The sequence below is a fragment of the Salvelinus alpinus genome, chromosome 2 (genome assembly GCF_045679555.1).
Source record: "Salvelinus alpinus chromosome 2, SLU_Salpinus.1, whole genome shotgun sequence".
Lineage (NCBI taxonomy): Eukaryota > Metazoa > Chordata > Actinopteri > Salmoniformes > Salmonidae > Salvelinus > Salvelinus alpinus.
The window spans coordinates 116,162,647-116,172,129 of NC_092087.1; the positions used below are offsets into that span (position 1 = coordinate 116,162,647).

Consider the following 9,483-nt stretch of genomic DNA (forward strand, 5'->3'; position numbering starts at 1 on the left):
TTCATACTGTTTTGTAAAGAATGGCTTCTTGTCTTTCAGGTTGTATTCCACTGGGAAAGTGATTACAGTTTTCCTCAGTCGCTTTGGTGCATTTCTTAGATCAAAAGTGCAATTCTTGATACGACTTGTACTAATTCCAAATCATCTAGTCACTTGTGCACATCATTAAAGCAATTTCTTATTCCTTTGAACAAATTGCAATTGATAATGTACAAGTGTCAGCTTTTTTCCACATTATCAATTGCTCACGTCATGTTGATCAAAATATAGTAGATGGTTCTCTGTTGAATAGTCTTACCCCTCAAAACATCTAGGCATTAGTTCCTTGCATAAGCCATTACATGCAAAATTGTTTAACTATTTGTCATAAACTGTCAAGCATAGTTTTACACATTTCTATAAGACCTTTTGTACAAAAACGTAAACTGATGAATCGTGCAGGTGAAATTGACCCTCACTCATGAAGGAAGGAAGTTTTGATTTACATAGCCTGCAATTGTGACAATCACTGCATTCAAACCTGTGTAGATCAGTCAATTTTTAATATACAGACTTAAAACTCAGGATTCTGTAACAGCATACTCCATTCAAGATATGTGTTTACTGTGACAACCAGAAGTGCCTTAAGATGGTGTCATAGATGCTGTTTTGAAGGGGTAAAAGGTCAGAACTTTTCAAAACTTCATATATGTGATTAGACAACCCTCGTGAACTGTAAATCAGTCATTTCTCCCAACAGATGTCAAAGAAAAGCTCTCACACACACACACAGCAGGGATGGAGTGAAAAGGTACGGTGCTTAAAGACACACAAAGCCTGCAATGGCATTACTATTATCTCCAGGCCGTGCCGAGTTCAACGAGATGCCCCGCTTGACCGTAGCTCACTCGGTCTGAGCGCAGCCACAGTGACAACAAGACGGACCCAGAGCAGTCTGTCTGTCTCTGTCTGTCTCTGTCTGTCTCTGTCTGTCTTTCTGTCTGTCTGTCTGTCTGTCTGTCTGTCTGTCTGTCTGTCTGTCTGTCTGTCTGTCTGTCTGTCTGTCTGTCTGTCTGTCTGTCTGTCTGTGTCTGTGTCTGTCGGTCTCTGTCTGTGTCTGTCTGTCTGTCTGTCTGTCTGTCTGTCTGTCTGTCTGTCTGTCTGTCTGTCTGTCTGTCTGTATCTCTCTCACATTCTCTCTCTCTCTCTTTCTCTACGATTAGAATGTAAAGTCTCTCCCTATCTCTCTCTCTCCTTTGGATAACTTTAGGAAATAGATTCTCTCTCTCAATTCAATTCAAGGGGCTTTATTCAATTCAAGGGGCTTCTCTCTCTCTCTCTCTCTCTCTCTCTCTCTCTCTCTCTCTCTCTCTCAATTCAATTCAATTCAAGGGGCTTTATTGGCATGGGAAACATGTGTTTACATTACCAAAGCGAGTGAGGTAGATAATATTCAACAGTGAAATAAACAATAAAAATGAACAGTAAACATTACACATGCAGAAGTTTCAAAACAATAAAGACATTACAGATGTCATATTATATATATATACAGTGTTGTAACAATGTGCAAATGGTTAAAGTACAAAAGGGAATGAGATCCCTGAATGGTAAAAAAAGCATCTCCAAATAGAATATGTTTGTATCACAAATTATCTTACAGATATTTTGACCATATCTGACAGGCTCCCAAAGGCAATCAAAGGATCTAGCTCACTTAATGCCCCATACCCTCCCCATCACCAATCAGCCCTGCCATTGTTTGTATTCATACTGTTTTGTAAAGAATGGCTTCTTGTCTGTTAGGTTGTATTCCACTGGGAAAGTGATTACAGTTTTCTCAGATACTTTGGTGCATTTCTTAGATCAAAAGTGCAATTCTTGATACGACTTGTACAAATTCCAAATCATCTAGTCACTTGTGCACATCATTAAAGCAATTTCTTATTCCTTGGAACAAATTGCAATTGATAATGTACAAGTGTCAGCTTTTTTCCACATTATCAATTGCTCACGTCATGTTGATCAAAATATAGTAGATGGTTCTCTGCTGAATAGTCTTACCCCTCAAAACATCTAGGCATTAGTTCCTTGCATAAGCCATTACATGCAAAATTGTTTAACTATTTGTCATAAACTGTCAAGCATAGTTTTACACATTTCTATAAGACCTTTTGTACAAAAACGTAAACTGATGAATCGTGCAGGTGAAATTGACCCTCACTCATGAAGGAATGAAGTTTTGATTTACATAGCCTGCAATTGTGACAATCACTCCATTCAAACCTGTGTAGATCAGTCAATTTTTAATATACAGACTTAAAACTCAGGATTCTGTAACAGCATACTCCATTCAAGATATGTGTTTACTGTGACAACCAGAAGTGCCTTAAGATGGTGTCATAGATGCTGTTTTGAAGGGGTTAAAGGTCAGAACTTTTCAAAACTTCATATATGTGATTAGACAACCCTCGTGAACTGTAAATCAGTCATTTCTCCCAACAGATGTCAAAGAAAAGCTCTCACACACACACACAGCAGGGATGGAGTGAAAAAGTGCGGTGCTTAAAGACACACAAAGCCTGCAATGGCATTACTATTATCTCCAGGCCGTGCCGAGTTCAACGAGATGCCACGCTTGACCGTAGCTCACTCGGTCTGAGCGCAGCCACAGTGACAACAAGACGGACCCAGAGCTGTCTGTCTGTCTCTGTCTGTGTCTGTCGGTCTCTGTCTGTCTCTGTCTGTCTCTGTCTGTCTCTGTCTGTCTCTGTCGGTCTCTGTCTGTCTGTCTGTCGGTCTCTGTCTGTCTGTCTGTCTGTCTGTCTGTCTGTCTGTCTGTCTGTCTGTCTGTCTGTCTGTCTGTCTGTCTGTCTCTCACATTCTCTCTCTCTTTCTCTACGATTAGAATGTAAAGTCTCTCTCTATCTCTCTCTCTCTTTCTCTCTCTCTCAATTAAATTAAATTCAATTCAAGGGGCTTTATTGGCATGGGAAACATGTGTTTACATTACCAAAGCAAGTGAAGTAGATAATATACAACAGTGAAATAAACAATAAAAATGAACAGTAAACATTACACATGCAGAAGTTTCAAAACAATAAAGACATTACAAATGTCATATTATATATATATACAGTGTTGTAACAATGTGCAAATGGTTAAAGTACAAAAGGGAATGAGATCCCTGAATGGTAAAAAAAGCATCTCCAAATAGAATATGTTTGTATCACAAATTATCTTACAGATATATCTTACAGATATTTTGACCATATCTGACAGGCTCCCAAAGGCAATCAAAGGATCTAGCTCACTTAATGCCCCATACCCTCCCCATCACCAATCAGCCCTGCCATTGTTTGTATTCATACTGTTTTGTAAAGAATGGCTTCTTGTCTGTTAGGTTGTATTCCACTGGGAAAGTGATTACAGTTTTCCTCAGTCGCTTTGGTGCATTTCTTAGATCAAAAGTGCAATTCTTGATACGACTTGTACAAATTCCAAATCATCTAGTCACTTGTGCACATCATTAAAGCAATTTCTTATTCCTTTGAACAAATTGCAATTGATAATGTACAAGTGTCAGCTTTTTTCCACATTATCAATTGCTCACGTCATGTTGATCAAAATATAGTAGATGGTTCTCTGTTGAATAGTCTTACCCCTCAAAACATCTAGGCATTAGTTCCTTGCATAAGCCATTACATGCAAAATTGTTTAACTATTTGTCATAAACTGTCAACCTCTCTCCGCCTCTCTCCCTTTTCACTCCCCTCTCTCCCTTTTCACTCCCCTCTCTCCCTTTTCACTCCCTCTCTCCGCCTCTCTCCCTTTTCACTCCCTCTCTCCGCCTCTCTCCCTTTTCACTCCCTCTCTCCGCCTCTCTCCCTTTTCACTCCCCCTCTCCGCCTCTCTCCCTTTTCACTCCCTCTCCCTCCCTAAGAACTTCCCATTTGAATCAATAAGGATTGCAGTTGTGGGTGACTATCTGGGTGGAGCAGACTGGGAGGCTGGTATTCTGACCTGGGCTGGAGCAGACTGGTAGGCTGGTGCAGTGTCATCAGGCTGTGATGGTGGAGGCCATCCTGTTCTCGGGTTCTGCTTGTGTTATGCCAACCACCAGGTCATTATTACCACCAGGTCATTATTACCACCAGGTCATTATTACCACCAGGTCATTATTACCACCAGGTCATTAGAACCACCAGGTCATTATAACCACCAGGTCATTATTACCACCAGGTCATTATTACCACCAGGTCATTATTACCACCAGGTCATTATTACCACCAGGTCATTATAACCACCAGGTCATTATTACCACCAGGTCATTATAACCACCAGGTCATTAGAACCACCAGGTCATTATAACCACCAGGTCATTAGAACCACCAGGTCATTATAACCACCAGGTCATTAGAACCACCAGGTCATTAGAACCACCAGGTCATTATAACCACCAGGTCATTATAACCACCAGGTCATTATAACCACCAGGTCATTATAACCACACCCACCAGGTCATTAGAACCACCAGGTCATTATAACCACCAGGTCATTAGAACCACCAGGTCATTATTACCACCAGGTCATTAGAACCACCAGGTCATTATAACCACCAGGTCATTAGAACCACCAGGTCATTATAACCACCAGGTCATTAGAACCACCAGGTCATTAGACATTAAACGTCATAGGAAGTGTGATCATGTGGAGGTTTCATTCAAGTCTGTTTACATTACATTTACATTTAAGTCATTTAGCAGACGCTCTTATCCAGAGCGACTTACAAATTGGTGCATTCACCTTATGACATCCAGTGGAACGGCCACTTTACAATAGTGCATCTAAATCTTTTAAGGGGGGGGGGAGTGAGAAGGATTACTTTATCCTATCCTAGGTATTCCTTAAAGAGGTGGGGTTTCAGGTGTCTCCGGAAGGTGGTGATTGACTCCGCTGTCCTGGCGTCGTGAGGGAGTTTGTTCCACCATTGGGGGGCCAGAGCAGCGAACAGTTTTGACTGGGCTGAGCGGGAACTGTACTTCCTCAGTGGTAGGGAGGCGAGCAGGCCAGAGGTGGATGAACGCAGTGCCCTTGTTTGGGTGTAGGGCCTGATCAGAGCCTGTTTAATTAAATAATCTGTTTGTCTTTGACAGGAGAGAGACCAGACTCTCCTTCTGGCAGCAGGAAGAGTCCTTCAGGGGAACCAGACCCTGAGACGTCGAAACCAGCAGGACGACATCACTGCTCCCAGTGTGGAAAGAGTTGTACTCAGTTAGGGAGCCTGAAAACACATAAGAGAATACACAAAGAAGAGAAGCATTACCACTGCTCCTTGTCTGGAAAGAGTTTTAGGTGGTTAGGGAGCGTGGAAAGGCATGAGAGGACACACACAGGAGAAAAGCCTTACCAATGTTCCCATTGTGGAAATCATTTTGCCCAGTTAGGAAACCTGAACCAGCATGAGAGACCACACACAGGTAAGAAGATGTACCGCTGCTCCCAGTGTGGAAAGAGATTTACCCGGTTAAGGTATTTGAAAGAGCATGAAAGAATACATACAAATACACAGGAGGAGAAGACATACCACTGCTCTCATTGTGGAAAGACATTTTCCCAGTCAGAGGACCTCAGAGGACCTGAAATCACACGAGAGAATAGAGAGGCTGTGTTCTGACTTGTGTTTTTGACTGGACTGTCAAAATTAATTTACTTAGTATAATGTTAGTGTACTGTTTTTTAAAATTGCGATTAATCCATTGTCTGAAAGGGTTAAAAACACACTGAAAACATCCTAAATATATATACTATATACAGCTGCAATCTACAACGTCATGTAAAAACAAGATGTCATGGAGGTTAAATAAAGTCTGCTTTATCAATGTAACATATTGTGACCCGTCCACTGTGGGGCGCTGTAGAGTCATAATATCCATAACAACTACAGGTCAAACAGGGAAATGGTTCACATCGTTTTCCCACTATTCATTTTCACCACAGGGCTGTGTTTTGTATAGGCTTACCCTGGTGTGACGTTTTGATAACCATGTAAATCTCTCTAGGACAAGGTGACTGAGGGTGAATGTACACTAGATAAATAGCGGTAAACTGCTGTGTGCCGCTCTGCCTGCCCGTTGTGACTCCGTCAAGAATTCAGCAGAGCAAGTTTGTATGAAGGTCTGGTTATTAAATGGGTACATAGTTCAATAGTAATATCCTCTAAAACGCTCTGTGACAAACTTTGCTGCCCTGTTTCCAGTTGTCCACATGGCTGGGAGAACCTATTCAAGTATGTAAATAGATTTTGAAAATGTAAAAACAACGATGTATTATTAGCTAACTAGCTACAGTGCAGGCTAACTCAAATGAGCTGCTAAATGAGCTAGCTATTTGGCTAGCTAGCTATCTAACCAACTTCAAATACTGTATAGATAGCTAAGTGAATTAAATATCACCAGCTACCTAACTTCATATTAGCTAGCTATCTATTTATCACTGTAAAAAACAAACTCCAAATGCATTTGTAGGTAGCTAGCTAATAGCCATGGAGGGTGAAAGGATAGCAGCCCCAACTGTCAGTGAGAGATGAGGCTATTCTGGATAGGGCAGGTACTTTTGTGTAGTTCCTGTCCCTAGAAGTGAGGACGGAGATAATAGTAACATAATATTCAGTGTGGTGTAATTTGACTATAATGAAGTGTGTTTCTTGTGAGGTTTTCTGTTCTCAGATAAAGAGCGCTATGAAAGCCAGTCTACATATGAAGAGGTCCCAATGAAGAGCAGTGGTTCTCAGTCCTGGGGACTCAAAGAGGCACATTGTTGTTTTTGCCTCAGCACTGCACAGCTGATTCAAATGATCAACTCATCATCAAGCTTCAAGTGGTATTTATGTATTCATTTGTGATGTCATCCTTGATATGATCCTGTTATTGTCACATGCTACACATGTACATATGTGTGCCCATGCATCTATCAATCCAATGTTATCATGATTTGTTATCAGGGATATTATACTTTAGTAATCCACAATGACCTGGTGATGTAACAGTCTAATAATTACATTGTCTTCCGTATTCCTACAGATACCTTGTAACTGGAGATTCCTGCAAAACGATTGCCTACAGGTACCGTGTAGGGCACTGCAAGGTTGGGTGACCAGGGTCATCTGGGACTGTCTCCTGGAGGAACTCAGATGTGTGAAGGCTACCTGTGTCCTGCGTAACTTCATGAGGATGGACACGAGAACCAGGAGGGGATCTGCAGCTCGCCGCCGTGTCCCAGAGGAGGAGTCTGCTGCTCTGCAGGATGTTTCAAGGATGGGGTCCAACAACGCAGCAAGAGAGGCAATCCGTGTGCAGGAGATCTTCACCTCCTACTTCTTCAAAGAGGGTGCTGTTCCCTGGCAACACCATAGACCACACTATGCTCAACCAAAGGCTCTTTTTAGAGGGTGCTGTTCCCTGGCAACAGCATAGACTACACTATGCACAACCAAAGGCTCTTTTAAGAGGGTGCTGTTCCCTGGCAACAGCATAGACTACACTATGCACAACCAAAGGCTCTTTTAAGAGGGTGCTGTTCCCTGGCAACACCATAGACTACACTATGCACAACCAAAGGCTCTTTTAAGAGGGTGCTGTTCCCTGGCAACACCATAGACTACACTATGCACAACCAAAGGCTCTTTTAAGAGGGTGCTGTTCCCTGGCAACACCATAGACTACACTATGCACAACCAAAGGCTCTTTTAAGAGCCATCCACATTGCAATAAGAGTATTCTTCCATTTACTTAGCTATGTCAACTGCAGTTATTCAATTCACAGTGTCTCTCCCTTTGATTTCTACTTCTCATGTGAGGGTGCTGTTTAGGTAAGGGTGTGATGTCTGTGCAAAAACAAAACAGGCTGTTTTAAATCACCCACATTGAAAAAAATTAGAACAATTGGATACCCTATAACACACACCTACACACTCATGTATCAATCTGATTGATGGATTGTGTTGTGCAGTAAGCAGGCTCAGGTGTATAACTGTGGCTCCTTCCACCTTCAAAGAATAGGCCAGAGGGCCAACCATGGAGAATAGTAAGACACTATATAACTACACTATATTGTTTGTCCTCATGTGTCCGTTCATGTTTTTCAGCATAAAGTACTCTGCAGCCACTTAGTGTGGTGTGGACACCAGGTGAGGCCACACACAGATTCCTGTTGAACACTGTGGCTTTAACTACCTTCTTTTCTCAAAAACAGTCTCTCTCCTTCACTTCATCCCTCTCTCCCCTTCTCCCTAAATCCTCTAGGTTATATCAGCTGTGTCGGTGAACCCCTCCTGCATCTGAACAGGCTACATCGAGGGCACAGCATGGTCAGAGGTGAGAGGTCACATGGTCAGGTCAACAGGAAGTATTATTAAAGAGATGCTTTACATTGAAATACAGACAGAGATGCAGTAGTCCCAGAGTTAATGATCCCAGGTCAGTTTATATTATACAGGAAGTATTATTAAAGAGATGCTTTACATTGAAATACAGACAGATGCAGTAGTCCCAGAGTTAATGATCCCAGGTCAGTTTATATTATACAGGAAGTATTATTAAAGAGATGCTTTACATTGAAATACAGATAGATGCAGTTGTCCCAGAGTTAATGATCCCAGGTCAGTTTATATTATACAGGAAGTATTATTAAAGAGATGCTTTACATTGAAATACAGATAGATGCAGTAGTCCCAGAGTTAATGATCCCAGGTCAGATTTGCATTTCACCTCCTGATTGATGACTAACAATGTTAGAATAAAAACTAAAAACACAAGGCTTAAACATGCTCTCTCTCTCCATCTGTCTCTCGTCTGCAGATATGTTTTGATGTGAGAGGATGCCAACCCCCAGTCCCATCATCGCCACCTCACCCACTTTTAAGATGACCTTTGGGCCGACTAGACACTTATGTAATTGTGATGAACTGAGAGAATATTTATGTAGCACTGTGATTCATTAATCATGTGCTGCCTTCCCTGCTCCTATGTGCTTACCTCTTTCCCTTTCTGTCTTTTACACCTCTCTCTCCACCTCTTCCTCTGTTTTTATAATGCACAACAGATGTGCATTGAAGTACAGATTGAACTTGTATTTATAACACTTGGATAATGAGCTTTTCAATAAAGCGTTTCACATTCTCTACTGGTTGAAATGAAGTGTAATGAGATGAAATACTCCACCTATCCTGTGTTTATCAGATCAATGCAGATGAAGGGCATTAGATGTTGAGATGAACCGGTGTTGGAGTATTTACATGATGCATAGGAAGTGTAGTGTTCTGTTTTTTAACATTATGCTTCTGTATATATGAATTAACTAGTTAAATCCTATTTCTAGTCTATTAGTTACAATGTGTAACCATTGATGTCTCAGGACCAAGATTGGTAAACACTGTTGAAGTGTATAACTGTAATACATACATGCAGACACAGCGTCATTCAAAGACTGGAATTTGATACTCCT

The 9,483-nt window shown here is 41.4% G+C and overlaps 1 long non-coding RNA gene across 2 annotated transcripts; it reads left to right on the forward strand.

The window, feature by feature from the left end:
• Positions 1 to 4,651: 4,651 nt before the first annotated feature.
• On the forward strand, positions 4,652 to 9,158 carry LOC139568431 (uncharacterized). Of its 2 annotated transcripts, XR_011673603.1 has the most exons (4): positions 4,652 to 6,861; positions 7,062 to 8,167; positions 8,283 to 8,354; positions 8,838 to 9,158. It is a non-coding gene; the product is annotated as an uncharacterized lncRNA (long non-coding RNA). The 2 variants fall into 2 exon arrangements; XR_011673602.1 differs by having other exon boundaries at positions 7,062 to 8,354.
• Positions 9,159 to 9,483: the final 325 nt, after the last annotated feature.